General features: G+C 51.4%; 1 protein-coding gene across 2 annotated transcripts in view; it reads left to right on the forward strand.

Moving 5' to 3' along the window:
- TOX2 (TOX high mobility group box family member 2) overlaps positions 1 to 27,977 on the forward strand; it is a 113,701-nt gene that overhangs the window by 17,371 nt on the left and 68,353 nt on the right. The gene's annotated exons all lie outside the window — the stretch shown is intronic.

Here is a 27,977-nt window from a genome sequence, read left to right on the forward strand (position 1 = left end):
ACAGAACTGAGAAGTTCTGGGAAGATAAATACGGACTTTGGGTTTCACATCAACCTCAAATTTTATTATTTAATTTTATTTTTCAGTCCCATTCCAGAAAGCCTGTCTTGAATGAGATAAATTAGAGCACACCCCTCCCCTGACCCCTCACTCTCACCGTCCCTCTGTCATCTCTTGATTGAGACCGGGGAAGGAGTTGCCAGGACAATGCTGGAGGAGGGCAGTGAAACGCTGGAAATCTGTGGGAGGGAGGGCACGAGGCCAGTGGGCTCTGCAGTCTCCACAGACATGCAGAGAGGGAGTGGCATTAATATCCCATTTAACGGAGACACTCACCCTTACCAAAGGGGCATGGTTAGTAGGTGGCAGAGCTGGGTGTGAACCGGGTCTTCATGCTACAGAACTCGTTTTCACACTGACTTTGGGTGAATGGGGCTCAGAGCTACTGTGGCCGGAAAGAGTGCATTTTTGGTTGAGGAGGGGAGGAAGGAAATGGGAGAACACCAGGTAGACAGACACACTGGGCCAGCTGTGAGACCTTGGGACACCTTCCTAACTTCTCTGAGTCTTGCTTTTGGCTTGGCTTGTTTCTTTTTGGTCACTTATTCATAAGAATGCGTATGAGATATAAAAGTATATATCCTCCCTTACAGAATTAGAGCCAAAGAAAATATAAAATCAAACAAATTCTAGGTGGGAAATGAAAGCAGCTATGTTGGCTCAGGCTTCTACAGCTCTTGCAACTGGCCTGCAAGTCTGGCTCTAGGCTTCCTGGCGGACAAGTGAAAAGGGAAATGGGTTTACTGCATGATCTCTTCCTTTGGGAGAAGAGGCTTGGTGGCTTCTCACAGGAAGCACAGCCTTCACTGGCATTTGAAGCTAAAAGAAATGTCTCTCACCAGCCTCGCGGAGGTTCTCAGGCCTCGGTCTCCCAGATGTAAAAAGGGGGCTGAGACCCTGGTCCCTTGCCTCTCTGGCTGATCCTGGGGAAGGCGTGGGTATACAGTACCTGGTGCATGCCTGCTGTGTAGTGGGTCCCTGAGGACAGAGTTCCCATCCCTGTGCCCGTCACAGCTAATTCCTGTCAGTTTCTAAGTAAAAACTGAAGTCAGCACAAAGTCAGCCCAAACACACCCGGGCTTGCCCAGAGTACAGTTCTGCTGTCAGAACCCAGGCAGGGGGAGGGTGTGTGTGTGTGTGTGTGTGTGTGTGTGTGTGTGTGTGTGTTGGGGTGGGGTGGGGGTGTTGGAAGCTGCTTAATAATAGGATAGATGCCAAGGCCAGTGGGGCTGTTTGACAAAATGAAGCTGGCACACAGCGTTGTGCATACGCCCCGCAGAGTAGTGTGGTGGGAGGATGAATGAGGGCCCCTTTGGTTTGACCATCTGTGTGAATTCGGATTCTGGGAGGGCTGTGGGGACGGAGGGGGTGATGACAGAGGACGAAGGGAGACAAGGCTCGGGCGTCCTCAGGCGCACAGCATGGCCCTGTGGTGCTCGGCATGCTCAGCGAGGAGGCACATGGGGTTCAGCAGCCACCATGTCCCAGTGGGCATGAGGGTCCCGGCGGGGCACCTTAGGGACGCAGAGTGGCTTCAGTCACTTCCCTTGGGTGAGATTTGTTTAATAGAAGCTTGTAGTTTCTCAGCACTTACAGGTGCTGACGGGGGCATCACAATATTGTGAAATTAGGCAGCAAAGCCGACTTTATTTCCAGCTTACTTGGCAAGGAAGCAGCCACCGTAGTTAGCACCGATGGTTGGGTATGACAGAGCTAAAATTGAACTTGGCAATTACCGCCCGTGAGCGGTTCTCGGTGCTGTGAAAGGAAGGTTCCATGGAAATCAACCCTGGTAATCACAGGGTTTAAAATTAGTCAGTTTCTATTAAGGTTGCTCTGTCAGCATATGCTTCGGGGTGGGAGGGGAGGGGGTAGAAACTTGGGTTTTGACTGTCTTGGGTTCCCTTGTGTTCACCTGCACCAAGTTAAAAAAAAATTACATGAGTTACCAGATAAAGGTTTGAAAGACCCTGTGTTACTATCATGATGCGGGGTGGCCATCTGAATGGTGGCCCACTTAAAAGCCCTTTTCTTTTTCTGTGTGTGAGCTCACACCTCTGTCTCAGCTTCTGGGTTTTCTCTAGACTTGTGAGCAGTTTTCCAAACAGCTTCCTGCCTCCACCCCCCGCCCCCGCCCCCCCCCCCCGCCCTTCCCAGGGTGTTGTACGTGAAGAACGCAGCTTTTGTTTGGCCTCTCCTGGTCCCAGAGGAAACAATGATGTGATATTGTTGAAGGTTTCTGTGCCCTTCATGGAATTATTCTCATCAAGCCTTGACTAGACTGTTTCAGCAACCTCAGACATTGTGCCCATTTTGCAGATAAAGACAGTGAGAGGCTGGCGGGCATGTGGCTGCTGGTGCAGAGAGAGTCAGACAGAAAGGTAAAGCTTGTGCAGATTCAATTCTAAGTTGGCCTGGGGTATGTGCATGGACCCTCGTGAACAAGAAGATAGAAACTCAAGTCAACTCATTGCTTTGAGCCTCAGTTTCCTCATCTGTAAAATGGGAACTTGTGCTGGGCAGAATGAGGATTAAATGAGATAGTCTAGGACAGTAGAACCTTAGCACCAGTGGCTGTTGTTATGAAGAGTGATATTTATTGTCCACCTACTTTGCACCAGGCACTGTACCAGACCCTTTCCAAAGGCGATGGCTGCTTCACACGGAGAGCCTGAAAGGAAGTCTTAAGATAAATCAATGCAGGCTCAGAGAGGGTATAACTTTGTCCAGATCCTCTACGTGAGTAGGACTAGAGCCAGGATTCCAACACAGGGGGTCCGCCACCCCGAGCCTGGCTGCTGTTCCTGCTCCTCCCTCTGGGAACAGCTGAACAAGAAAACAGGCAGCCTGGATGAGCTGCCTCTTTGGCCCAGATGAGAGAAGCATTAAAACAGAAATATCTTCTCCAAAGGGCCGTGGCTCCTCCACAGGAAGCTGAGTCATCTCTCTTTGTTTTGAATCATCGAACTGCCTCAAAATCCAAAAACTAAAACTAAAACTAAAAAGTGCTGAGTTCCATCAGGGTGCACGGCCCCTCCCTGGCTTCTCCCCAGAAGGAGCCGAGCCGAGGGTCTGTGGAGCTGGGACCCCCTCCACCCAGCATTGGGTACCTGGCCCAAATGGTGCAGAATGAAGAAACCCACACACTGGGGTTTGCCCTGCTGCCTCAGCCTGCCGGTGGGTGCACCTGGCCCAGCCCTGCCCACCCCATGGGGGGTGGGGCACCCTCTCAGGGTGAGTGCCTCATGGTCAGGACACTGCTCTGTCACTGCACACCTGTGACAGCATGGTCACAACCCAGAATACCTCCTTCCAGCACATGTGGCAGAATCACATCCAGACACTCTTGTCACTAGGCTCAGCTCCCACAGACTTCGCTTCCTGCACTTGCTCGCATTTAATGAGTGACGGAGAGTGCAGGGACTTGTCCCTTATTGTCCCACCTCTGCCTCTGAACATGCTTCCTCCCTGCTCTCTTTCCAACTCTGCCCCTCCTTCGAATCCCGGCTTGAATGGCACCCTTTTCGTGAAGTCCTCAGTCAACTGATGGCCCTGGGGCCGTAGCTGTGAGCACTGCCTCCCTTACATCATAAGTTCTCACCTACTTACGTGAGCTGGGAAGTATGTCTTTTAGGGCAAGGACAGTTCACATGTTGCCCTATATGGAATAGGGAGTAGGCAGAGGAACAGAAAGTGTTTGTTGAGTGAATAAATAAGTGATAATCGAAGGAATTTTACCTTCATGCTTTCTCTGTAACTGTCAGTTATATTTTTTGCTTATCAGAGTTTCTGGTTTCCAGTGAGCAAGTTCAGCATTCAACAAGCAAATCTGGGCCTCTTTCTGTATCAGTAAACGCCGGTCATTTTTCATGACTGCCTAGTATTCCATTGTGCAGAGAGCTGTGATTATTTAACCGATCCCCGTCAATGGGTTTTATTGTCATTTCCATTTTCTTACAAATAATGCTGCAATGAAGAAATAAATGTCCTTGTTCATATGAAATTGGGCCTACAACATCTTTTTCCACCTTAAGCTTACATAAGTACTCATGGGTGATTTCTTCTCTCACCCATCCAGCTTTGTGGGTGTGTTTCCAAATCTTCAGTATGTCTGAAATTTCCATCCATCTTTCTGTCACAGTGCAAAATGCGCAGCTCCCTTTCCTTCAGACAAGTTCCGTGTGCTTGGCTCTGGGCCTTGGACTTACGGATTATGTGTACTTCCTGTTTGTTATGAACCTACTGTGTGTTAGACCCTGTGCTAGGAGGTGGGGCCTGAAGATGAATGAGACAGGTCATCCTGGCCATCAAAGAGCTCACAGCATCTCGAGGAAGATGCACAATAGACATAGAAATAAAAACCATCAAAACAAACAACCAGAAGCCATCAGCTGGAGGAGCGTGCCACGAAGATAAATCCGGTGCGGATAAATCCGGAGCCGCCCTCTCTGGGGAGGGAGGATATATATGTGTAGGAACCAAGGATGAAGAGTCAGTTTTGTGAAGGTCTGGGCAAGCGTATTCCAGGCAGAGGGAATAGCATGAGAAAAGTACAGAGGCATGGAAGCAAGACTTCTTCCCTCCTGGAACCTTTTCTCATCCCCTCACTGCCCCCTCACACAGACACACGGGTACCAGCCGTTTATCACTCGGTGTTGGCTGTCTCCTAGGCCCTTCTCTCTGCACCTCGTTTATAATTGTTACAAGTGCTCAGCAGTGAGATGATTCCTCAGAACTCCTCTTACTCAGTCCCGGAGGCTCTTGATCTGCGATGCTTCCTCAGCAGCCTCTGGTGTTTCTGAAATATCCAAAAAATAAAAAATAAAATTAAAATTGGTTCCGTAGTGCCCAGCACAGTACATGGCACGTCAGAGGTCTATCATCCACGTTTTACAGATGAAGAAACTGAGACGCAGGGAAGTTAACAGGTCCGCAGGCAGAGCTGGGGTTGAACCCAGTTCTGTTTTACTTAAAAATCTGCCTTCTTTTTGGAGCCCAGGCTAACTGCTCTTGTGTGGAAGCTAAGGACACTGCAGGGGGATCCCTAGTGCCCGCTCTGTCCCAAGCTCGGTCCAGTCGGTGGTAGGTGACCTTGGCCCTTGGCCGACTGCCTTCAGAGGAGTGGGAAGGAACCAGGGGAGGCCCTTGTGTTTTCATTTAAAATTACAAATATAATACATGCTTGGGGAAAATTAAAAAAAAAAAAAAAAAAAGAAACAAGAGAGAAAAAAGCAACTGAAAATGCCTCCTTCTCCTACTCCCCGGGGGAGCCACTATTAACAGTTGGGAATTTTCACAGTGCATATCCAAACACACACACATTCAGTTACTGCTTTTATACAAACAGGGTCGTGCCCTTGACTTTCTCCCAACTGATTCCAAGTCAGCAGCTACAGACCTTCCTCATTCCATCATATGCCACAGAATGGATGTATCTCAGTCCACTCCCTCGACCCGATTTTAGACGTTTGCCTTGCCTCTCATTCTCTGTGCAGACGCCTGTGGGCACGCATTGAGCACATGAGTACAGGCATTTCCGCAGGAAGGGTGCTCAGAAGTCTAATTGCTGAATGAAAAGGCACATGATTTCCACACACGGACAGGTGCCACCCAATGGCCTTCGGGAAGCCTTTCCCGTTCAACACCCACTGCCCTTCGCCCCAGGCGGTGGGTGAGAGGAGATGGCTCTTAAGCCCCCAGTGATGCTGAGCTGAGCTGTGTACACAGGCTGCCTCCTCTGCTGCTGCCAGGAGCTCTGAACACATGGCCCAAATTGGGATAGAAGATGGATTTTGATAAGAGAGGTTAAATAACAGGTCTTTCCATTTCACCTTACAGGAATGGGATGGGGGTGGGGGTGCTGGGCCTTCAGCCAATAGAGGACCAAGAGTTGTCAGGAGGCTTACAAAGCTTGCTATTTCTGGCATTTTTTTCTCTTTCTCTGCTGATTATGCAGCAGAATTGCACAGAGGCTGTCGTGGGCGCATTCTCTCACTGTCTGGGCTTCTGTGGAATGAGACTCGGGCTCCTTCTACTTGCAAGACACTGGTGCATTGCAGGTGTGTTTCAGCAGAAGGTAATCAGGGGGTGCCTGCCATCTCCTGGGGTGGAGGTGGTCAGATTGTCGCTGTGGGATGAAGAGATAGACGATGCCTGGGTGGGAACAGGCAGGGACCTGGACTGGTACTTGTCACATTGTAGAACGAAGATGTTTCAGAAGGTCCGGGAGGCCTGCAGTTGGCCCTGGACAGCAGGGCATGGGTGGCCAGACCATTGTAGGTGCCTGGGGTGCTCAGAAAGCATTTGGTGGCTCAGTCATTCACTCACTCGTTCAGCATACCTTGCAGTGGGCCTGGCCAAGTGTGGGTAGGGACTCCAGCCCACTCCGAAGCAATGATGGGGATAGCATGTGAGTAGGAGCCCAAAAATACCTGGGGTGAGGCGTGGGAAGGGCCCTTCAAGGAAGGCGGGGTGAGGAGTAGCTGGGACGTCACCAGGAATAAAGTTCGAACTGCCTCTTCTATTGGATTTTGGAATTTGTGGAATCAATAAAAGTTCCTCCCCAAATTTGGTGAGGGCCACCTTTTTCTTTTGTCCACTAAGGATATTGAAAAATAACCAGTTGAGGTCACCTGTTGTCATTTTTGTGGGAGAAAGGACAGCAAAAAACAAGGAAGGACATCATCACAGATTTGAGGACAAGCACATCTACACATAATAGGTGACATATTTTGAATGCAGGAACCTAACATGAATGCCATTTTCCAGCCGTCCCCACCTGGAGATTGTCTTTGTGACGGGAGTTGTCTGAGTTGGGGGCGGGGCTTGTCGCAGTTGACAGGGCTGCACCCAGCGCAGCAGGAGCCTGACCCCTTCTGGTGCTGATTTCCCACAGCCCTTGTTGAAAATCTGCGTCATGCACGTGCGTCCCAGAAATGGAAATGACGCAGTCAGGCCTGGAAAACCCCGGGCAAACCAAGAGAGACCAAGAAATGGGCTGCTGTGCCCCCTGGGTGATCTCCACTTTCTCCACACGGGGTCTAAGAGCAAAGACCACAGGCCTCCAGGTCTGCTGTGAGGCTGTGGAGCCAGCCAGCCATTGAGGAAATAGCTTTTGAGTGCCCACTGTGTACCAGGGTCTGGGTTAGGTTTCAAATCCCCGCTGGGCCCCAAATACAATTAATGACAGAGCGCAAGCTTCTTGAGCTTTGCAAGACTTACTCTCATCCATAAAATGGGAACATCGATACCTACTTCCCTCTGTTAGGATGGTTATGTGTGTATATGCTTGTATGTGCACACATACACACAGCCTAACACTTTGCCTACCAAGTAGGACCTCCATAAATGTGAATGAATGAATGAATGAATGGCCCAGAACATCCAGCTGTGCTCGGGAAGAGGATTTCACGGCTCACACTGTGTGTGTGTGTGTGTGTGTGTGTGTGTGTGTGTGTCCTGGGGAGCTTTCCTCTTGTGCTTATAGCCAGAGACCCTGTGTTCTGCTTTTCTTCTTAGGGAGCGCGACTGTAAGGCGACAGACAGTATGCTTCCTGGCCCTGGCTGATAGGACTTTCTCTGGTGACTTTCATGGGCTCTTGACTGGGAGAGGGATTAACAGGGACTTACTGGCTGTCTTGAAACAGAACTGACTCTTATTTTGGACACTTTCTGAGTAGCGTACTGAATACTAGTCACCAGCATTGCGTTGCTGGGGTCTCGGGAGAACAGCCAGTCACAGAACCAGTGCTTGCTGAGAGCCCTGGGCTGGCCGGGGAGGACGGCCTTGCAAGGGAGGTGATTTTGGAAGGGAGGGTGTGGCTGGAGTATCCCCCATTACACCCCAAGCATGGTGAACAGAAGCCGAACCCATGTTTAAGACTTGGCTGCGAGCCCTGGCCCTGTCCTTGCTTGCTGTGGGACCTTGCAGGTCACCTTACCTCTCTGAAGCGGGTTTCCTTGCCTACAGAAGGGCAGACTGTTGGGTGGCTTAAATGGGATAAGATCTAGGAAGCCCATTGCTGGTGCTTAGTAAATAACGATGTGCTCCCCTCCTGGTGAGGGGACCCGGGGATCCTGTGAGAGGGGACCCGGGTGTCTGCCGGCACAAGGCCTTGCACACAGGGGGCACCCACTGAATATTTATGGACAGAATGAAGGTGCCCAGGGAGTGGGAGGCCGGGGTTATATGTGTGTGTCCTGCTATGTAACTGCTCTGTGATCTTGGTAAGTTCTTTGCCTTCTTTTGGTGTCTGATTCTCTCAGAAAAGTAATTCAGGCTGTCCCCACCAACCCCGACTGTTCCACTCCATGCTGGAAACCAGGGCTGTGGTGGCACCTGCCGGGGACGGTGAGCGTCATGTTTGAAATTCATTTCCTTCCTCTGTTAGTGGCATCCGTGAGGACTCCACTCCCTGCTGCCTCGTGCATTCACAAACCCTACTATTCAGTAATTAATGAAATTGGGAGCCCCAGGAGGCAGCTCTGCCGCGGCAGCCGGCAGCCCCGATGGCCTCAGCAGGACCCCAGGGCGGCTGGGCGGCCCCATCTCTCTCTGTTCAGTCTGGCAAATGTTCCCGTGTGTGGACAATTGCAAGTGAAGCCCTGGCATATCATGGACCGGGAGTGGCTTCCAGCTTCTGCCAGACCCTGGAGGCCATTTCCCAGCGAGGGCCTGGGGTCTCCTCCCGCTGTGTGCTGGGCTGAGCCCGGGAGTGGGATCAGGTGGGCCTGGATCGGCGGGCTTCGCTCTCTTGATTTCTGGCTCTGAGGCTTTAGGTGATGCACTCACTCACCTTCTCCGGGGCTTACCTCCTGTGCAGAACAATGGAGCCACAGGAGCAGCAGCCCCTCAAGGGTGGGGCGTCGTATGGAAAGGCAGCTTTGATTTGTGTGTCCTCACCCACGAGGGTTCATGTGAAGGAGACAGTGGCTTTAAGAGGTCCTTGTCTTCACTCACACCCCTCCCCCGGACATGCCCTCCACCATCATGCCCATTTGGTGAGCACCAGGACTGTCTACTTCTTGGCTTAAGGCATCCTTGACTCCCCTCTCTGTCCCACTCCCTGCAGGTGCCTCATTCCCTGCTGGCTCCAACTTCAGGGCACAACCATTTTCTCCGCCCTTCACCTGGGAGCATCCCCCAGGCCTCCATGACTCCACCTTCCCCCATGGAATCTGCTCTCCTCACAGCAGCCAGTGGCGTCTCTGTGAACCCCGCCCCAGCTTATAGTCTTGGATTGGATGTCCCATGTGGCCTGCGGGATCTGCTTGGATACCCTCTATCTGCCCACCTGGGGCACAGGTCTCATTTCAGTGTCTGAAGTCAGCAAGCTGCTTCCTCCCTGCCAGGCAGAATCCCTGCCCTGCTGCTTCCGAAAGCCACCTTCCCACTGATTAAGCTGTCATGCTTCTCGATTTTGTATATGCAGCCCCTTGGTCTAGAAGCAGGGTTTCCTCCATCCCTCAAACTCCTGCTTATTCTTGTAGACAGACTGTGGCATCGCTGCTTCCCCGAAGCCTTCTCCGATTGCCCCCCGTCCCACCTCCAACCGTCTGGGCCAGGGACCCTTTCCTGTGCCCACCCCGTCAAGTCCTCCCCAGCAGTCCTGAGATGCCCTTGAGGGGCACACCCGCGATGATGCGTCTTTATCCTCCCGCCTCTGGAAGCCTGGATAGCACAGAATCGTTGCTTGGGAACATTAATTTGGGCAGAAAGTGCAGAGATCCTTGCAGATTAAGTGCCTTCAGACCTAGACAGACTGGATTATAATCCTCAGCCTGTGGTCTGATTTGGCTGTGTGATCTCAGACAAGCCACCTAACCCTTCTGAGCTTGGAGGGCCGTGAGGAGTGACAAGATGACACCGACAGCCAGCGCCTTCTTCTTTCCCGCTTGCCGGACAGTAAATGTCCCCGAAGACACTTAGGACATTTGCTCTGAGCGGAGCAAACCCAAAGAGGGGCCAAGCCCAGTGGCCCCCAGTACTGTCCACAGCAGAGCCCTGCATAGAACCCCCAACAGGAGCAAAAATAGCAGCCGTGGGGCAACCAGAGATGCAGAAGCCACAGGAAGAAGCCGCAGGCCGAGCGGATGTCAGCTGCTCAGAGGCCCCGCTGAGGCTCCTCCGATGTGTGTGCCTCACCCCTGCCCTCGCTGGCTCCTCTGACCACAGCATCAGATAAGGCCTCGGAAAAAGTGCTGGCTTCCTTTCTCTGGGGAGGGGTAATCGAGTGCCATCTGTGGGGTACGCTCCATCCCCTGTTGCCTCCCTGCCTTCTCCTCCCCTCGCTCCTGGCTTGTTCTGCCCACCCTGCTGCTCTCCACTGGCACACTCCCACCCGAGGGCCTGTGCACGGGCCGCTTCTCCCCCACATACCTGCCTGGCCCACTCTCTCGCCTCCTCCTAGTCTTTGCTCAACCGTCACTTTCTTAATGGGGACTGCCGTGACCACCTGTTTAACTTGCAGGTCCTCCATCCCAGCACTTGAGCTCATCTCACCTGCTTCCTGTAGTTCTCAGAACCGTCTACCTTGCGGTGCAAGTGACTTCTTGACCATGCTTTTTGTTTGCTTTCTGTCTCCAATGCAAGAGGGAAGCTCCAGGGATCTCTAGTCAGTGCTGTATCCAGGGGCCTGGAACAGTGCCTGGCACCAAGCAAATGCTCAATAAATCTTCCTTTGGGATGCAGAGGCATGAGTGAAGCGGGAAGAGCCAGCCCAGCAAAAGGGGGTCAGGCTGGGTTTGTGTGGATGCTTATTTCATGTGCATGTACACACATGGGCCCATGTACACACCCACATACATGCCCTCAGCCACTTTCGGAGCCTCTGTGTGTTCAGGACAGGGCTGGCCTGGGACTGAGGGTCATCGAGTGTTTGTAGGAAGGAAGGGGAGACTGACGGCAATGCCAGTGTACAGGAGACCTGTGCTCCAGGCCCAGCGCCTTGGCACGTCCAGGCGTGGTTCAGCTGGCAGGAGAGTAGCGCTCCTGTGGGAGGTGGGGAGGGCTGGGGCTGGAGACATCAGCAGGGCCTGGGCACCAAGGGGGAAATGTGGGCCTTCATCCTGACAGCAGGGCCTCCGAAGGGTCTTGAGCAGGGGAGTGACTTATGGATGACAGGATGGACTTCTCCTGGTTTGTGATTAGGTGCAAAAACCCAGGCCTTGTTCATCCACCCTCTAAGCTTCAACTCTATGCCAAGAACCTCTTGGCAGTGCTTTCACAAGGTTTCTTTTTTTTTTTTTTTTTAATTGATTTCAGAGAGGAAGGGAGAGGGGGAGAGAGAGAGAAACATCAATGATGAGAGTCATTGATTGGCTGCCTCCTGCACACCCCCTACTGGGGATCCAGCCCACAACCCAAGCATGTGCCCTTGACCGGAATTGAACCCGGGATCCTTCAGTCTGCAAGCTGACGCTCTATCCACTGAGCCAAACCGGCTAGGGCCACAAGGTTTCTTATGAGCCCATTACATAGATGAGAAAACTGAGACTCACAGAATGGAGTCTCACAGAATCCATCCTTCGTGTGGCAGCCTGAGTCATCTTCTGCTTGTTTGTTGCCTGCCTCCCCCAGTGGACTCTGAGACCTGTGGGGGCTGGGGCCGTGTCTGTGGAGGATGCAGGGAGCTCTGGGCCTGTGAGGATGGCCAGATGCTCCTGGACTTGTATGAGGAGACAAGTGCCCAAAGAGGAGCAGACTGATTCCTGTTACACCTGCTCTTGGTTTAGTCCTAGGGCAGCCCATAGTCTCCATAATGTGAAAACTCTGCCTGACATTTTAGCAGCCTGAGGGTCCACATGTACATGTGGAAAAAGATCAGATCTGGGTTTGAATCCCAGCTCAGCCACCTAATAGACAAAAGACCTTGGGCAGTTTCCTTTACCTTTCTTAGCCTCAGTTTCCTCATCTGTAAAATGGAGATATAGAAGGATGGTCTCCCAACATGTGTACCCAGTGCTTGATTCAGCTCTAAACAACCTCATCTGAAATCCAAAGTCTGGGTTCTGACTAATGGTCTGTGGATCTGTGTGCTGCCACTGAGGACCCTCGTGGGGCACAGGGCAGAGCCAAAACCTCATTTCCTCTGTTTCTCGGCAACCAGTGTCTTCTTAGTCACCTGGGGTTAAGTTGGGTTTTGTTGGCTCAGGAGCAGAGGTTAAAGCTTGGGCAGAATGAGCCCAGGTGTGCAAGCATTTCTGGTTTGATTTAAAAGGCAAAATTTTTTTATGAATCATCAGAAAAAGAAATCAGGAGGAAGTGTGTGACCAAGGAGAGGAAATTAGGGTTTGCAAGCTGCATGAGTCACCCCTCTTCTGACTCCTGGGGATCCCTTGCTCTTGGCACTTTTCATTCATCAGAGACTCGGGGTTCTGCATTTGGAAAACACACTGGGGACTGTCGTGGTTTTGATCTGGCTCCCTGTCTACCACCAATGTGGATTTCTCTTTCTGAACCACTGACACACTGTTTGAATCCTCATTGCTTTATCGGATGTTTCTTCCCTGCCCAGGCTCTCCTCAGGGCCCTGCTCCCTGGTCCCAGCCCGGATCGTCACAGCAACTTCTGCTTGGTTTCCTAGACAGGCTCCAGTCTCGCCCTCCCCAACCCACCCTTCGTCCCGGAGCCAGAGGCCAGTTTCTAAAATGCAGCTCCCCGGTGTGGCCCTGAGTGCTCCCAGGATAAGGTCCTGTTTGCCTTTGCATCTCAGCTCTCACTGCCTTCCTCTCCAGCTCTCGGCCTTGGCAGATGCTGTTCCCACTGCCCTCTCCCTTCCATTTGGTGCTTTCTGCCCTCGCCTGGCTAATTCGGTTCAGCCAGCAGGTAGATTTGCTTGGAAGCCACCCACCTTCTCTGAGCAGGCTATGGGTTCCCATGTACTCTGGTCCCCAATATACTTATTTCAGTCCTGTTCCCCTCACTGCACCACAGCTTCAGGAGGACAAAGACGGCGTCCCTTCCATCACTGCTACCCTCCCCAGCACTCAGAACAGAAGGCTGTTTTAAGCAAGACGGAGTGGGCAGTCCTGCTTGATGGGCTTTGTGGTGCGGGGGTGCCTCCTGAGGCAGTGGGCAGGGGTCTTGGGTCCATGTCTACCCTGCTCTCTGCCTGGGGTGGGGGATGGGGGATGGAATAGAGGGGGTGGCCATCATATTGCTTCCCAGTAGACTAGGAACTGTTTTCCCTGATGGCCGAGGTGGGAAGTATCTGTTTCACTATAATATCTGTGTTTTATGTACGGTCCCCCCTTTGTCATCGAACCAAGTGTATATTTTGTTCTGTGTGTGTGTTTCTGGGTAGATTGCCTCCTGTGTGGCTTTCCTGCTTATGTCGTGTCTTTGTGTCCTTCGGCACCTTGCTGTCTCTTTAATTTGACGGAGCCATTTCTGCATCGTATATATTAACTGTCTCATAGTTGGTGCTATTTTCTTAGTCTGATGTCCTTTCCCGTTTGGCTTTATTATGCTTCCTTCTCCAGAAGATATTAATGCGTGTGTATTTGAATCTGTCAATCTCCCTTCCTCCGTGATTGCTTCGAGGGCTGAGGAAGCTATCCCGCCGCCGCACATCTGATAAACATTCTGTTCTGTTTTCTGATATTTCCCTAAAACATGACTTTTTATATTTAACCCTTTAATCTGTTCCGAGTACATTTCGGTGGGCGGCTTGCAGCGGGTATCTGGCTCAGTGTTCCTGAATGGGAACAGGCTTACCCTGTTGGCCCCATTCTGTTTATTAAGTAATTGGTCTTTGTCTCTTTGTTGCCCAAAGGAGAGACAACATAGGGTGGCGGTGTGAGTGTGTGAGCTCGCACAGTTAAGATTGTGGCTTTGCCCCGCTCTGGCTGCGATCCTTGAGCACGTTGCTTCAGTTAGGCTTCTCTTCCCTATTAAACGGATCGTAATGCCGCCCTCATAGGCTTGTTGCGAAGACTGAGTGAAATATGGGATGTGAGGCTCGGCACATGGAAATGGACACATAGTAAGCGCCCTCCTTAGCCGTAGTGTGTTTCCATACAGGGCGTCTAATTCTGCCCTCCTTCTTCTCTTCCATTGATTTAAAGTTCTCCGTCCACGTCACTGCCACACGGCTTTAACGATTTAACTGTTGCTTCACAGAACATTTTATTACTCTCTGGCCAAACTAGGCGCCCAGCGTGACTCTTCTTTTAGAAACATTGCTTCAGACGCTCACCTTTTTCTTTTCTTTCCAGTGAATGTTGATTCCCCATCCACTCTGCACGGTAGCCCCACTTCAGTGATTTCTAGACAGCCCTCCCCGCAGCATACACCCCACTTTTATCATCCTCCCGGATGCCTAGCCTTTGCTCACTCTGGTCCCTCTGCCTGAGAGGGGTACATCAACTGCTCTCACCTAGCCTATCCCCACCTGGTACCCTGCACCCCTGGGTCATCAGTGCTAATGCCTCTGCTCCCCGTGGACCCCAAGCTTCCCTGGAGATCTGTTCTGTGCCCCTGGTCCCTTCAGAGACTGGCAGGTGGCTGGGTACATCGTAGGTGGTCAGTCGGGGCTTGGCGTAGGCAGGGATGCTCCCCACATCCTTGAGCTAAATCTGGCTTCTTCTGGACACACACAGCTTGGGGACCTGGTAATGTGCTGGCTATAACCCTTGGCATGCTATTGCCAGTAACTGTGGGCCGTCTACCAGCCCGGGCCTCAGTTTCCCCAATGGGATCATGAGAAGGTCTCTGAGTCCCTATGGTTTATCTTACACTTGGTGGCTTGGTAGTAAAGATGAAGTAGAAGAACTCATTGGCATCTGATGTGCCTTGAAGCAAGTTTTGCTCTCTGTCTGTTTTCTGGAGAGAAAGGGTCAATTAGTACAGAGCCCCCACCCTACCCCACTGCCCTCCTGGCTCCTGTGGTGCAGGGTTGCTAAGGAGAGCCCAGGCCTGGGGCAGGGAAGTTTGACAGTCAAGAGCAGAGGGCAGCTGGGGTGAACGGAGGGCCCTGCCTTTCTAGGGCACCTCGGTGTGCCCACGCACTGCCAGGTGGTATGGACACCCCCACCAGGGCCATTCCCTCCTTACAGGAGAGGAGTCTGAGCATCAGAGAGGTGGGACCCCTGCCACCCCACACAGCGGCTGTGGGTGCGGAGTCGGGCGTGGACCCGGGTCCACGGGCTTCCAGAACTGGGCTGCCCCACTGTTCTCTAAGCTCCCAGGTCCAAGGCAGATTTTAACACAGCACTTAAATACACAGCCGCAGTGTTTACAAATATCATTTCCTGTGTTATCTGGTACTGGCAGAAGGAAGTGAACGTGGTACTTTGTCTGCTTTAGGTTTTGGGGTTAGATGCAAAAGTGCCAAGTTCAGATGACCTAGAAAACCTTTCTAGGTCAAATTACACTTTCAAAAGGTTTTTTTTTTTTCCCTTCTTTTTTTAACCGCCCCACGATTGAATGCTGTCGTTGACATATTTCCCTTCCAACAATACAAGCCCTTTGTGGCATGATTGCGGCTTGTTTTGTAGCGCTGGGGAGAAAATATCTTCCAGATCATCTGCCGCTCATTGTCCCAGCCACACTTGCCCCCCAGCCCCCAACCCCGTGCCACAGTCCCACCCGACATACGCTCCTGTGGCTGTTAGTTAATTGTCTTTGGCAAGGATCTGTTTTGGGACTTATTCCCAACTGCTCAGATGATAGATAATTGTCAGGCACAAATACTGGCAGCGCCGGGTGACCTGAGGCTTTGGGCCGCTGACCGCTGACCACAGCTCAGCCTCTGGGGAGGAGGTTGCAAGTGGACAGCTCTGTGTCTTTGTGAGGCGGCAGGGCAAGACCGCAAGAGAGGCACAGCCTCATCGTTAGAGCCTGGGCTCTGAATCCTGACTCCGTCCAGTTCCTGACTCCATCCAGTTCCAGTTCCTGGGTTTGAATCCTGACTCCATCCACTTAGGAGCTGTGTGTGTGACCTTGGGCAAGCCACTTAACCTTGTGTGTCCTCAGTTTCCTCTTCTGTATAATGGGAGCCTTAGGAGGGTACCTTGCCTCATAGGGCTTTTGTGAGGATTCCATGAGCTAATTTTTGTAAATCAGTTAAAAGAGAGCCTGGCTTTTGATAAGCGCTATGTAAATGTTGTCCAAACGAGAATAGATGATCATCGCTGTAGGGGATGCTGTCGTAAGTCACCCAGATCTATCTCTACCTGACTGAGACGCTCATTTGCCAGCGTTGACAATGTTGGCTGTGCCTGGCTCACAGCTAAGCTCTCCCTGGGTATTGCCTTTGGTGGAAGGAGGGGGCCTTGCGCAAGGCATCAGTCACCCTCCGCCAGGGCGGCCTGGATCCAATGACTGCCCACTTGGGAATGCAGTGGCTCGGCTTCCTGCCTCAGTTTGGGACATCTCTGCAGAGCCGTCCCAGCTCCAGACTCAGTGAAGGCTGAGGCTTCTAATGTGAGCTTCTCACAATTCACCTTGTCCCTCTGCCCTGTCCTCCTCACTGTCCTGCAGGCTCCCCAGTGAACTTCCTGCCTCATCTCAGCGTGTTTCCCGGGACCCTTCCCTACAACCACAGGTGACCACAGATGCCGAATGGGTCTTTTTAAAAAATATGTATTTTTATTGATTTCAGAGAGGAAGGGAGAGGGAGAGATGGAAATATCAGTGATGAAAGAGAATCATTGATCGGCTGCCTCCTGCACACCCCTATTGGGATCAAGTCTGCAACCCAATGTGCCCTTGACTGGAATCGAATCCGGGACCCTTCATTCCGCAGATCAATGCTTCATCCACTGAGCCAAACCAGCCAAGGCTGAATGGATCTTGATATCCATGTAAAAGACACATTCCTTTCACTTGCTTGTACTTCCAGAAGCTCTTTGGGGAGTAGCCTTAGGGTTCTGCACAATCCCTGTGCCCCGTCTTTGAGGTTGTGCCATTTATGCATGATAGACGTGCCCTGGCTAGCTCGCTGTGCTCTGGAGGGGCCTGGCTGGACGTCTGAAGGCAGGTTGTGGAGCTCTCACTGTTCAGATGGGAAGAGGAGGGTTTAGCTTTGGAAAACCCACAAAAGTCTAAACTTACCGAACTGCCCAGGGGCCGAGAGCCTTGCCCATTCAACCCGTTCACACACAAATGAAGAAACTGAGGCCAGAGAGAGGAAGGCCTTGTTCAAGGCCACACAGCGAACGAGTGCCTCTCTCCAGCTTTGGGGGGATGGTCCTTTGGGGAAATAGTGCGGTGGGGTGGGCTCAGAAGTGGACGTGGGGCAGCTGGTTACGGTGTTTTGGTCCAGCCAATGCTTTCGTAGATGGTCCCCAGCAGAGGGGCAGCTTTGTGGCCTGGGATGGGTGTCAGCAGTGGCTTCCTGGCAGGGGGCAGCATGGGAGTGAGCGGAACTGCAGGGAAAAGAAAGAGAAGGGAGGTGCAGGTGGAGTACAGAGCTGTGGAGGCCTGGACGTGTGGGGGCTTGTGATCCATGCAGCGATCCCAAGACATCTCAGAGAGGCAGAGCAGGGGCGGGTGGAAGAGGCACGGAGGCCAGCCTGGACGGTCAGGGTGGCAGGGGGCAGGCTCCCAAGCGCATTGAGTGCTACAATAAAGAATTGGGACTTTTCCTCGGGCGGGGAGTTGGGGCTTGAAGGAGAGGGACCTGGGCAGAGCCAGAAGGGGCCTTCTCTGTCGTGATCCCCACTGACCCCTCACTGCCTGATCAAGTCTATGCTCACCGAATAGTTGTGGAATGAATGAATGACTGAATGGGAATGGAAGATTGCTCTGAAGAAAGATGGCTTCAGCTGCAGGGGAGGAGTGGGCAGGTGGGAGCAGGAAAAGCCCTAAGGCGTTGAAGAAGCCAGCTCCAGTGGGAATGGGTTTATGGGTCAGAGCTGGGAGTGTGGGTCCCTATCCTCTCTCCTCCCCACCCCAGAGAGGCCCACTAGCGTAGGCGAGACCCGACACACTGGGGGTGCAGGTGGGATGAGCTGAGAAGACACACACATTGGCATCTCCTGCAGCAGAAGCCGGGTGGCGCAGGGTCATTAAAGTCATGAACCAAATCTGAAGGGGTCCTGGCCCTGCCCTTGGATGGCCTCATCCACCACGCCCTGACCCACTTTGCAGGCCCAGCTCCTGCCAGCGCAGGCAGCCCCGTTGGAACCGTTCCCCCTCAGAGCGACCAAATGAAAATGTTTGTTGAAAACAACATGTGCATAATTAAAGCTTAATGAGCACTTGTCTGTTTGGAATGTGCAATTAGATTTATAATCGGGGATGGGAGTGAGCTCCAAATGGCTTTAAATGGAACTGAGAGAGAGGATAATTTTTGCCATAAATCTGCGGTAATGCGGACAGTAGGTAGAGACACAGGCATGCCAGGGGGCCATGCTGTGCCCACTGGGCAGTCCTGCCATCCGGCCGTCTTGGCGGCTGCAGCTGGATAATGGCCCTTGCGGTGTGTCTGCTCTGGGTCGGGGCTGGAGCTCCAGGCTGCAGCCTGTGAGCTCTGTGATCGGGGCTGACTGTGGGGAGATGAGAGGTTGGTGCCAAGTCCAGCTGCTCTGGTCCCAGGGGGACTTGGCCAGGTGAGGAAGCCGGCGTCATCACCATGTCACCCCTGCGCTGGGTTGTGGCTCCCTATTTTGTCCTCTGCTGTGTCCCAGCGCTTAGAACTCAATGAGCATTTGTTGAATGAGTGAATGCCTTGTATCAGACTCTTGCCTGAAACAAGTCCCTCTTCCTCTGTGGGCCTCAGTTTCCCCATGTCTTTCAGGTAATTTGGATTCAGCTATTGCTGATGTGGACACTTCTCTCTCCAAGGTTCTGGGTGTGGAGCAGAGGGTGGCTGGGATGGCATCTAGATCAGTTCCGTCTAGTAGAAATATACTGCAAATGGCATATGGACCTTATAATGCTCTAGTAGCCACATTAAAAAAAGGACAAAGAAATAGGTGAAATTCAGTGTAATAATATATTTTAGTTAACCTCATATATCCAAAATCTTATCATTTCAGCATATATTCAATAGAAATATATCGATGCGGTATTTTGCATTCTTTTTAACACTTTTGGTGTAATAAGTCTTTGAGACCGATGTATATATTACACTTACACACATCTCGGTTTGGACTGGCCACATTCTGAGTGCCCAGCAGCCACATGTGTCTGGTGGCCACCATTCCAGGCAGCGCAGGTCTAGAAGGAGCATGATGTGGTTGGAGCCAGGTGGGAGGGCTCTGCTTGCTCCTCCGTAATCTGGGGACAGTGGCTCCCACATCCTGGAGGAGCCTCCTGGTAGCCCTCTGCCACCAGAGCTGTAGTGATCAGTGGCGTTTACACTCACTCTCTCAGTGTTTTTCCTTGACTAAAGCAAGTGGCACCATTCACGGAGGCTATTCTCAGCCATGGGGAGGGGTCCTGCAGTGGCCACATGCTGGGCTTACTCAGGAGGCATGCTCCCAGCGCCTCTGGCAGGCTCTCCCCCTCACAGGTACACAGAGCCCCTGGCCCAGAGTGGTGAGGTCACCAGCTTGCAAATAGTGGGAGTGAGAAGCCAGTGTGGGCTATTGAGGGGCCAGCAGCCTGGGCTGCAGACTCAGCTTGGGCATGTCCTGGCTGTGTGGCCTTGAGCAGATGCCTAACTTCTCTGGGCCTCAGTCATCACACTGGATTATATTTCTCAACAGGCAGAATAAGAAAGTGTGTTATGCCTGACAAAGCAGGACCACCAAGAAGGAGAAAACTTCTTTTTTGGGGGAAAGAAATTGATATTTGATTTTTCAGGAAGAAAGCGTGAAGTCATCATCATGGGGAAAATCAGGCTTCAGTTGGACTCTCTTATGAAGATTTTAATTTATGAATTTTATTTCAAATTATATATGGCGGCTAGAGGCATCAGAAGTCTATTCCATGCTTAGGACCTTAAAAGTTTGCATGAAGCCCCACAGTTTCTTTATCTACTGAAGAGAGGCAATTATAGCACCCTGATAGGGTTGTTGTGAGGATTAAATAATAACATAAGTAATAGCTAATAATTATTAAGTGCTTCTCTGTACCAGGCAATGTTCTAAGCACTTTCTGTATATTAATGTATTTAGGCTAAAGGGTAGTTATACCCATTTTCTAGATGAGGAAACTGAGACACAGTAGCTTAGCTAAAAAGTCTCACAGCTTGAAAAGCCAGGGATTTAAACCCAGGCAGTCTGGCAGCATAGCCCATGTTTGTAACCGCTGTGCTATCATCCTTCCCCAGGTGCTAGTAGCCTGGAGTTAAGCACACAGGGCCTGGTCTGGGTTTGAGCCTGGGGCTCTATCCCTGTCCCATTCCATCTGTGCAGCGCCTCTCTGTCCCCCTCCCCCAACGTCTTCTGGTCTTGATGTGTATCTCTGTGAGATTTCCACCTAAAACCGCACTCTCGGCAGGGCCCAGCGTGCAGCTGCACATTCGCTGCCTCTATCTTTTGAGCCGTGTTTTATCTGTGCAGAATGAGTGTTCTCATGGCCCCTTGTGGGGGCTGGAGGGAGCAGTGTATGCGGCTTTGATTGTTTCCTCTGTAGATCTTCGTGAGGCTCATCTCTCCGTGTCTGTGACTGGCTGGGCTGAGGCTGTGCATCCTTGGTCTTTGATCTGTGTGTCTGTGCAGAGGGGAGGGGCAGCAGCTTCTACAGAACAACTGTTGCTTTCATACTTGGGGTCAAGGCCAGGTTCATAACAGACTGTGTGACTTTGGGCAAGTTCCCCCACCACCCTGAGCATCCCCTTGCTCGTCTCTACAATGGGCTGGTCATGCAACCTTGGGATCTGGGAGGGCTCCAGTGAGACAGCCAGTCAGTCACAGCTCTGGCCTGAGGTCTGGTATACAGTAGGTGCTCACATCAGCCTTGGGTATCATGCTCCCTGCTCTTCACCTGGCCAACTCCTGGGTGTCCTCCAAGCTTCATCATGGAGCTTCCAAGCCACCTTTGTGGGATGCCTCTCCTGAAAGGCCCTCCTCCCTGCTTCCACTCCCCTGCGATAACCTCATCCTGCCATAGTCAGAGGTTTGCCATCACTCGATATCTGAAACAAGATGCTGAATTCATTGCTGCTCTGCAAAGCTAGTCCCTCCAAATCAAGCAAGAGATGATCTTTGCAGCATTTGGGGAAGCAAAGGGTCCCGGGATGGGAGACTTTCAGAAGCAGGAGGTCTGAGACTGGCTGACCCCCAGGTGTGGACACGTAGCTATCGAAGTAAGACTGTTAGTGATCACTGACCAATGGGAATGGGCTTCACACAGGTTTTGTAGTTACTCGTTCTAGTATGGGGACTATGGGCAAAGACTGGCCTGTCTTCCTTTCTCAGACTTGAAGATTTCATTCTCCTAAGCTGCTTCAGAGGACTGGAGGCTGCTCACGGGCAGGGGCTGTGTCATCACCCTGACAGTATGCCTGGGGCCAGTCCAGTGTTGGCACATAGTAAGCAGTCACTAGGTATAGTCAGCGAACAATGGCAGTCGGGAGTCCCCTTTGTAACCTCACACCCCCTTTCCTTTTTTTGCTTTTCAGTGCCTGAGACAGACTTTATTTATTGTAAATCCCCAGTGGTTGGGAGCATGCGACTAAGTGCATTGTAGGTTCTTAGTACCTGATACAACAAGGGAACCAACTGATTTCATATTGTTCAGGTCTTAGACCAGGACCCAGGGTGGGAATGAATGAGGGGAAGACATGGGAGGGACGGGGTCAAGGTGATAGAGCTACCTTGAACAGGAGGTAGACACTCTACCTTTTCAGTCTAAAGGAAAAGAGGTCAGGGTGGGTGTGATATAATGTGGGGAAGGGCAGAGAGTTGGGGGAGGGGGTATTGGATGGGCTCAGTGACATAGGAGACGCGGTCCTCTGCTAGACTGAGGGAATGTGGCTGATGAGGGGATGAGAGTTTAGCACATAATAACAATAATAGGTAACATTTATTAAGCACCTGTCAAAAGTAATTGCCATTATTAAGCATTATGTTATAGACATTAACTCATATCTAATATCCGATAACAGATATAAAAAGCTTTATGAGGCAGGAATTAATAACTGCCATCAGTACCATGTTACAGGCGAGGAAACTAAGGCAAAGAGATGGTCACACACAGCTAATAAGTCGTGGAACCAATCCATACTCTGATTCGGCAGTCAGTGGTGCTGCCCAGTATTTCACACTAGACCGGGGAGTTGAATTAAGTCCAAAGCTGACTTGGGATGGAAGCTTTAAGGTTGGGCTCAAGAATATGGGTTTATAGAAGCAGGCAAGACTGTTAAGGTTGGAGCGCATTGCCAGAAAAGAAAAAAAAACAGACCTAAAAAGAGTTGGATTTCAGTGGGTTGAGGAAAGGAGGAGGAGTAGAGTGCTCCAGGCTGATGATGGGACAACGTAAAGGCAGGGGTGCTGGAGGTTCCTGTGACACTGGGGATGCTGTAGGAGCTGAGACTCAGGGCCGTTGTCATGGAGCTCCCTGGATGCCAGGGTTCATGATGTGGAGCACTGCAGGGTTTTGATCTGAGCAGTGGCGTGATTGCCAAAAGATCCCTAGTGATAGTCAGGGTGGAAGATGGATTGGGTGTTGGGGGAGGGGGAGGCGGCGAGAAGCTGAGCAGAAATCTTCTGCAGTTGATTGGATCAGGAGGATGTGGGATGGAAGGGGTCTAGAGTCACCCTGTGGCACTGTGTGGAAGGCGACCCCTTCTCTTATGATGGCGGAGCATTGGAAAATGAGCAGGCCTGCACATATGTCATGAGTTCAGTGTTGGGTGTGTTGACTTTAGGATGCTCATGGACCAAATGGGGTAGATGTCCAGGGGAAACTGTATCTTGGAATCTGAAATGAACTTAACTAAAGATGAACATTTGAGTCAGTGACATGTCATAGCCCAGAGAAACCATGACATTGTCCAGGGAAAGCATAGAGTGAGGAGGAAATATCAGACCTACTTATCTACCCACGATTCATCCCACCCACCCATTCAACCCATTTCATTCACCCAGGCATCCCAGACATCTACCCAGGCAGCCCCCACACACATCCCAACCATCTATTTGTTTATCTCACCCACCATCTCAATCTTCTTCCCACCCACTTATTTCTTCATATTCACCCAGCCAGTCCATCTCATCCACTAGCCACCCGTTAATCCCTCTAATCCCAACTATGCACACATCCCAACCACCCTTCTGCCTATCAATCCATTATTCCACTTACCCATCCCATCCTCTGATTCCATCTACCCAGCCGTGGTGTCATCTTTTTATCCACCTACTGGCCCATCTCGCCCATTCATTCCCCAAACCATTCATCTTCCCCTCCCACCCATCTGTCCATTCATCCATCCAACCACCCATATACCTACTGACCATGCATTCACTCATTTTATCAATTCCTATTATTTCCTGCCTTATGGAAACCACCAGCCACATGTGACTTTTGAGCACTGTGGCTACTAGAATATTTAAAACTGCACATGTGGCTTGAGTTGTATTTCTATTTACAGTGATTTATACCATCCACCACCCATCCATCTATTTATCCATCCATCCTCCCTTCCTTCCATCTATTCATCCACCCACTTACCATATTTGTTCATCCCACAGATATTTAATTTATACCTATTATGAATAAGTGGCTCTATAGGCCATAAGAATGAGGAGACTGAGGCTTCAAGCAGTTAAGGAGCTTGCCGGACGTGGCTCAGGTAGAGCCAGCATCATTTGACTAAGATCGGGGCTTCTCACCTTTCACCTTGGCTGCCTGTTTGCTCAGTTTCCATAAAGATTAAAAAAAAAAGGATCTAGATGGCGTGGGGGCTGTTGGAATAGGGTCCCAGGGGACTACACAGCGTGGGGAGAGAAAGCCCCCTTAGAAGCCTCTGTGAACTGGGTCCCTGGTGGCTGTCATGAAAGGGTTATCCCACATTCGATGTTTGCAAAAATGTGGGTTCTTTCAGATTCCAAAACTCATTTCCATGACAAAACTCTTGGGAAGAGAAGATGAAGGCCTGGCTTTTGCAGAACAATCTTCCAGCTGTAATGAGGACTGAGGGTGGCGATGGGAAAAGGAATTATAATTAGAATATGAAATGGGGAAAATTAATCTATTCCAGTCAGTGCTAAGAGGATGGTTCTGGCGCTTCATGGAAATTCTTAGACTGATCTGTCCCTCTACATTTTTCTTTTCACGTTTTAAAGCATACAGAGGGCTGTGTGGTGTGAAAAGAGGTTTTTGACTGAGGGACTGATGAGTTGTGAGCTATGCACAGACTGTAAGTCCATGTGCATCTTTGCTTTGTATGTCTCTACCTGCTCAAGCCATACGTGTTTGGGTGCACATCCATGTGAGTTATATTTACACGGCTGCACATGGTGTATTTACACACACCTGGGCCTCCCCTCTTTCCCATGTGTGCATGCTGTGTATTGTGTACTCAGGCCTGTAAATGGTCTCTGATATGTGCACACTCATGCTTATGCTGTGGACACACCTGTTTGTGTTGGTTTGTGTAACCCATGGATGTGGTACATGTGTGACTAAGTGCTGTGTTGAACGCTGTGTTCTGTGTGACATGGGCCCCCGCTGGTTTGTGGTGCATATGCGGTCACCATGCTTGGGCACACTGTATACGTTGTATACCTTTGTGGTCACACACACACTGAGCACTCCCTGTGTGGTGGTTGTGGATGTGGTGTTCCCATCATGCCTGTGCACACAGAGAAGGAGGTGGCCCTGCTGTGAGCACAGAGGCTGGCTTAGTGATATCTCCGTGACCTGTAAGTTCTTTCTTTCAGAAAGGATCCTTCAGGGGGAAGGCTGAGGGGTAAGCCAGGCCTTAGTGCCCTGGAGACAAGCCCTGGGAAGCCTGGGAGCCCTTGGGGTCCCCCCCTCTCCTTTCTTCCCCCCTTCCACCCTAGGCAGAGGTGGACAGAGAAAGGATGTCCCCCCATCTCCGGGCTCGGCTCATGGCTGCTCAGTAGCCAGGTCCCGAGCCCCCTGTGCTCCCAGCACCCATGCCAGGCTCCGGGGTGACCAAATGGAGGCTGACCCAGGCCCTGCCTTGAGAACTGCCACCAACTCCTCAGGTGCCCCTTAAAAGCAAGAAGCAGGCTTGACTGCCACACGTGGAGGAGACGCGTGAAAGAATAGGTCCACTGGAGGCAGGCTCTGGTGATGTCAGGGGACCCACTGCCCCACCGCCTTCCTACCCCCAGCACACACATCAAAATCCAGGGTCTCTCTTGCTCACATCCCCAGCGCCATTCCCCGCTGCTCACTGCAGATAAGTCCTCCCTCCCAAACCACTAACACATCCTCCTCACACACCTAGCGTGTGCCAGGGCCGAGCTGATCGTCGATTATGCGGTGCGGGTGCAGCAAAGCCTGGTCCCTTCTGCCAAGGAGCTCCCAGCCCGGAGAGCAAGCCGAAGAGGCAGACAGACCCTCGGAAGTCCAGCCGCTCCCCACCTGCGCCATCGGGCAACTGCTTATCGTCTCCACCCGTTTCCTCGGTTTTCAGCGGGGAAGAGAGCGCCTGCTGCTTTAGGTTGTGGCAGGTTTGAGTGAGACCTTTGACGGAGAGTTTTTTCGGTGGCGGGTACACTCGGGTTTGTTGAGTGCCTGCTGTGTGCATCGAGGGAGAAAGCACACAGGCCCCTCCTTTCAGGGTGGCCCCGTCCTGGCCAGCGTTTAACAGATGGGCCACCACACAGGCCTGTGGGGTCATCGTTTCCCCTTCTCCTTCAGTACATACGCCCATGTTTTTAACCCAGACAGCACTGTTTGGTTCCTATTGCTTTATCAAATGTTTCAAGTACCTGGTTAAACTTCATCTCCCTCCATTTCCATTCTTTCTTTTAGAACATACCTATAAATTATATGTGGTTTTTTTAAAAAAGTTTCACTTTTATCAAAGTAATAGATGGCCCAGGTGACACCCAGGAGTTTTTGTTGAAAGCTCCCTGCCCTGCCCATTTCACAATCCCATTTCTGATGCCAGCCTGTGGCGGGTGCTGGGACTTGGAGATGACCAGAACACTGTGCCAGCCTCGATGTTGCTCCCACACAGGGGCAGAAGACAGACGTGCAGACAATCTATGTTGTAAGTCAGAGGAGGTGACAGCATGGCAGACCTCCTGGAGGAGGTGATCTCTGAGCAGGGCCTTGAAGCATGAGCTCTATGTCCAGTGTGTAGACGGGGCTATGCATTTGGAGTCACTGCCCAGATCCTAGGCATGACATGGCCTTTTCTTTAGCTAATTCAGCAGCCACGGAAGGATCTCTGCCTGTCCCTGTGTTGGGAAGGCATTTGGGTGTAACCACCATTTCCACTGCCTTTGATGGGAAGACTGCCCTGGTAAAGATAATGTGTTCCATCCATCTATCCATCCACCCACCCACCCATCCATAAGCATTTATTATCTCCTGTGTGCCAGGCACTATTTTAGGTGTCCGGGAGCCTCCATTTTAGTATGTGTGTGAGGGTCCAGCTATAAACAGTGAACTTGGTAAATTATGGAGATGCTAGAAGATAAAGGGGGCTATGGAGCAAAGAACTGGGAGGAGCAGGGCGGCAAGGGGACCTGGGGCTGGTGGTGGTGGTGGTGGAGACTGGCCTCTGAGCCGGCTGTGAGGAAAGCCGCTCTGACTGAAGTGGGTCTGGATGGACTGACATCTTGTGCCTGATGGTGGGAGTGTGGACCTTCACAGCCTCCATGAGAGCTGCTTGGCAATGTCTATCAGAGTTACAAATGCACACACAGCCGGACCCAGCGATGACACAGACGAAGCGATGGATGCACAAAACTATTCATGGAAACAACTCAATTGCCCTGTGCCCAACCAGTTCCATGTATATGTTACGTCCATCCCGTGGGGTACTAAGTACCAGAAGACAGAATTGTGTGCTGATATAAAAACCTTCGCAGCCTAGCTAGCGTGGCTCTGTGGTTGAGCGTCGACCTATGAACCAGGAGGTTGCTGGTTTGATTTCTAGTCAGGGCACATGCCTGGGTTGCGGGCTTGATCCCCAGTGGGGGGCATGCAGGAGGCAGCCAATCAATGAGTCTCTCTGATCATTGATGTTTCTATCTCTCTATCCTCCCCCTTCCTCTCTCTCTAAAAAAATCAATAAAAACATATTCCAAAAATAAAAATAAGGCTTCCCAGATGTGTTGCTAGGAGAAACATAAGGTGCAAAACAGTGTGTATAATATGCTGTTATGTGTGTGAAAGAAACGACTATGAAATGTATACATGCGGGCCATCTCCGGAAGGATATAAAGGAAGCTAATAGATGCAGTGACTGCCCCTGGAGAGAGGCAACGGATGGCTGGGAGGTGGGGTGGGAAGAGATTTTTCACTCTGTTGCTTTTTGTACTTTGGGAATTTTGAACCATGTGCCTATCACCTAAGGCAGTGGTCGGCAAACTCATTAGTCAACAGAGCCAAATATCAACAGTACAACGATTGAAATCTTCTGAGAGCCAAATTTTTTAAACTTAAACTATATAGGTAGGTACATTGTTATTAACTTAATTAGGGCACTCCTAAGGCTTAGGAAGAGCCACACTCAAGGGGCCAAAGAGCCGCATGTGGCTTGCGAGCCGCAGTTTGCCGACCATGGACCTAAGGAATAAAATGAAATTTCCAATGAAAATGGCCAGCTGCTGTTGGTGCCCCACCCAGACACTTCACTAGCGAGCACAGCCATCCCCCACCTGTCGTGAGCTCTGGCTGCAAATTCCTCACAGCTGGCACAGTTCTCTGGCGAGCTGCCCTTGGCCACACAGGGGCTGCCCTACTCAGAAGGCTGTGCCTCCACCTGTCTGCTAGGGGCAGCCCACAGCCGGTGGAGCTACAAAAGGCCAGCCTCTCGCTTCATGCTGGGACTAACTGGATGGTGCAATCCATGCGCAGAGCTCCCCATGGGATC

This window comes from Myotis myotis, unplaced genomic scaffold (genome assembly GCF_014108235.1).
Source record: "Myotis myotis isolate mMyoMyo1 unplaced genomic scaffold, mMyoMyo1.p scaffold_m19_p_9, whole genome shotgun sequence".
In the NCBI taxonomy this organism is placed as follows: domain Eukaryota; kingdom Metazoa; phylum Chordata; class Mammalia; order Chiroptera; family Vespertilionidae; genus Myotis; species Myotis myotis.